Source organism: Ammodytes marinus, assembly GCF_949987685.1.
Source record: "Ammodytes marinus genome assembly, chromosome: 8".
Classification (NCBI taxonomy): Eukaryota; Metazoa; Chordata; class Actinopteri; order Uranoscopiformes; family Ammodytidae; genus Ammodytes; species Ammodytes marinus.
The window spans coordinates 5193171-5197656 of record NC_137212.1 but is presented as its reverse complement, the minus strand read 5'-3'; positions in this window follow the sequence as shown (position 1 = coordinate 5197656).

The following is a 4486-nucleotide window of genomic DNA, read 5'->3' as shown; positions in this document are numbered from 1 at the left end:
CTTGGAAAGTTGCGGTCTGGAAAATTATTAATTCATTAACACATGTACTGCTTTTATGATGGTCAGTATATACTGCAACTAAGAAAGACTTTGTCACTGCCTCAGTTTTTGTTCCTTTTACGCTCATTTTACTTTTATAGTATAAGGCGAGCCATGGCAGGCAAAACAGTGTTTTTTGGAGGACTGGTCAACCATCTTTAATGGACATTATCTCATCCACTAACATCTACTTATTTTTACATAATCATTCTAAGCACTATTCTGAAAGTTGTTACAGAATGATTTGTTCATATTTTGTTAATTGTGTGATTTATGATAGATTTACATCTTTAAAATATATATATATTTAAACAATGAAAAAAAGGCTGTTTCCACAATCTGTTCTGTGACGATTTTGGAGACTAATATGTTGTAAGAATTAAATAAAGATTTAACTCACTTATCGATCATTGAGATTTTTGCTTTTTAAAGATATGCAAATGTTCACATAATTAGCTGATGAGGCCGAATTTTCATATTGGTTGAAACGTTTATTGAAAAAATTGTAACGCAAAAGAGACTTGTTTTAATGTAAGTACGCAACTGAAAAGGTTTCATGCATGATGATATTTATAATTAAACGTGTTTTACCTTATTAACCTGCAGTGTCTCGCCTTAAACACAAAATGCATTTTTCATGCTATAAAATGCATTATGTACAGAGAATGCACTGTGTTGCTTAAGGAGCCACTTTTTCGTCAGAATGAATGACTATAATGAATCGGATTATGATCACCACAACAATTTTTAACACTTGTAACACAAAATACAGTTCTAGGACATTGTGTTTTTGTTCTGCATTAAACCTATACATATCATACAAGTGTGTATATATTTTTCATTGAGTGTGTCAATTTTTTGGGTGTGATGAAGGATTAAGTTCACTTACTCTATCTGATTCCTCATAGAAGGGCACGTCATTCCATGTTACAACCATAACCCAGCTGGCAGTAAAGCTCAACCATGGGAAATACTCATTAATGTCTTCAGTAGCTTGTTGGAGAACACTTCCATTGGTGTATTGGTCGGAGTACACTGCACCACTATCCGTGGTGTTTAAATCTATCCAGAATGGAGCAATTATGCCAAAGGAACCATTTAATGGAAACCTTTCAGGATCATATTCCTCATATTCCTCTTCAAAGGTCAAGTGTCCATTGTTGTTGATCTGAAAACAAATTAATTAATTAATTTAACTGCAGTAATTTACAATGACATGTTATAAAATATAGACATTTTGATTGCCATACCATTTTATAACTATATTATAGATAAAGCATATAAAAATACATTAGTCTGGCTGACCGGATATACACAACTTGCATAGTGCTCCGGGAAAATGGAGCCGAGAGCGTTGTCAAACCCCTCCCGTTCCTCTTCCCCGCCTACCGTTTATGCTCCGCTCAAAACGGGAGACAACAGAAAGTGTGTGCATGTGTCTGATACGGTTCGATAGTATCCAGCTCATAATGTTACTGCACACACGTGTGTGTCATTAACAATTTTGAGGCGGCACCTTTTCTAGAAGGTCCATGGTCGGCATCATATTGCACTAATTTGAAAGGACGCGTTGCAGCTTCCTGGGCTTAGCGCCGCCAGAGACAATTGTGATTGGTTTGAATAAATAAATACAGGCCAGCCTAGTTTTACGCTAGCCTGGCTCCGCCCGCCCGCCTACTTCCGGCCAAATTTCATTTTCCCTTCAGTAGTCAGTCTGGGTGTACAGTGCATTTCCCAGTTTTACCGGAGAATCTACAATCGTCCAATCAGCGAACAGAGTGAGTGGCTGAGAACGATGACGTCGAAGTCGCGCTCCAGTTTCAGTTGAATGCTGCGTTCCTTTATACTCGGAAGAAGGAGATTTCCGACTTGGTTGTTCCGAGTTCCGACCTGTCTGTGTTCCAGTGCATCTGCTCGCGAAAGCATGGACGCCTAAAACCTTTCTCGTCCAAATAACTAAACATTAGGCTCTAACAAGTTACTGTTACCAGGTACCGGTAGATTCATAGACTACAATATGTAGTGAAGTCGGAAATTTCCGAGTTCCCTGTCCAACTGGAACGCACCGCCAGAAGCCGGCTCATGACACACGTGACGACCAAACGTGATGCGATTGGTTGGCTAATCCAGAGTGGCACTGGGCAGATCCAATAGTTTTAAACTTCGACAGACACCCGCCTCCAAGTGAATGAACGTTTGCCAATTACAGCACTTCCAGACCTTCTGTACAAATGAAATGAAGTACGATGGTCTGGTTGGACCAGGCTAGTTTTACGCTGTATACTACAAACATATCCGGATCCAGACCATATACTTAGACTACAACTAACTCAGTACTATAACGTTCAGTGGGTGAAGATATGATTCCCTAAACCTTCAAAAAGATATGAATTTTGTTGTTTCCAAAAAAATAGAAATTTATTACATACGTAAATGTAACGGTATATTTCTCCGAAGTAAAGGAAAGGCTGTTTTAGTTCAATTCGAGGAGAACTTTCATCATCTGTTGGGCCCAAAGCTAAGTTTTTAGCCATTGGGTAGAGGGGTCCTAGAAAGAACAAAAAATTTCACATTGAACAGAAGTTTAAAAAAAAAACAGAATAGAATGATTATCCAACATCAATTTGTTACAATTCTTGTTTGATCCTATGTGCAAAAATATGCTTCTGTATTTGCGCTTGTGATACATGAATGTAATATCTCCCACATATCCAGACTCCTAGCACTGATCACACAAAACACTGTTAAGGGATGTAAATTCTGTAATGTAATAACATGACTCATAACCAAAACTTCAGGTTGTGGCTGTTATTTCCATCATGGTAGTATGGTAAGTTTTCATGTACCGTGCATATTTTTTCAAACCAAAAAATTAAGGCAAATATATCCAATGTTACCGACCGCAATTATATTAATTAGGGCTGTCAAGCGATTAAAAAAATGTATCTAATTAATTACAGGCTCTGTGATTAATTAATCTAAATTAATCGCATACTTATATGACACTTTTATACCTGTTTGTAAACAGCTGTATAGCCTACTCCACAAGGCCAGTTTTCCAGCATCAAGCCACCAAAGTTGAGAAGTGATGAGGACATAATTACCTCTGCACAGGTACATGATCTCCTGGAACAACAGAAGTTATTTTATAAGGACTTACTGCAACAACAAGAGAGTTCATTCAAAGGCTTTGTGCAAATGCTCATGGACTCCTTCAATAAAAGACTAGACAATGTCTCAAAGGAGGTATGTGACCTCAAATCCAGTCTAAGTTACACCCAGAAGGATGTGGATGAGTTAAAATCACTTTCCACCAACTTATCTAAAAATTGTAAGGAACTACACAATGACATTAAAACAGTCAACTTAAACCAGAACAACATGAATGGAAAAGCTGATTATCTAGAGAATCATTCCCGCCGCAACAACTTGGTCTTTGAAGGTATTGCTGAATCTGAGCATGAGAAATGGGCAACCTCTGAGGAAAAAATCAGAAAAATCATCTCTGAAAAGTTGAACCTGGACCACAAACAAATGGAAATTGAGCGTGCTCACAGATCTGGGAAGCCACATGGCCAAGGAGACAAACCAAGGTCCATAGTTGTCAAGTTTCTTAGAAACAAGGACAAGTTGGCTGTACTGGAGAAGGCTAAGCTCCTCAAAGGTACAAACATCTTTATTAATGAAGACTATTCTGAAGCTGTCCGACTGAAACGCAAAGAACTGATTCCAGCACTGAAAGAGGCCAGACAAAGAGGGGACATCGCGTATCTGCGATATGATAAGCTGATCACTCATCGTCGTCTCAACACAAACACTGAAAATGGTAATTAACTCAATCAAATGCATTTTAATGTAATCGAAAAACAAAGAAAAAATTATGGTACTTATGTCTGACAGTCCTAACAGGTCAACAGTTAATGATAGTATGCTATTTAATCCATTTGAACTAAACAAACATGAAAAAAATCATAATTATTTAGATTTTGACCCTGATAGTAATTTTCTATCTGATAACTTGCCATATTCATCTGAATATTACAATGAAATCCGTTTTAATCATCTAATTGAAGCATTTCCGGTAGAATGTAAGCTATTTTCAGTATTACACTTAAATGTTCGCAGTCTTCCTAAGAATTATGATCAATTGGTACATTATTTATCATTGTTAAATCATGAGTTTTCTGTAATTGTCCTAACTGAGACATGGCTTACAAAAGAATCTAAAGAAACGGGCATGTATGAACTGCCAACATATAACTCTACTCATTTTGTCAGACAAATCAGGTCTGGGGGAGGAGTGTCCGTCTTTGTCCATCAAAAATTTGAATTTGTTAATCGACTTGACCTTTGTTTAAAGTGTGATGAAGTGGATGTTGAATCTGTTTTTATTGAAATCTTGTCTTACAATAATAACAAAAATGTGATCATAGGTGGGGTTTACCGA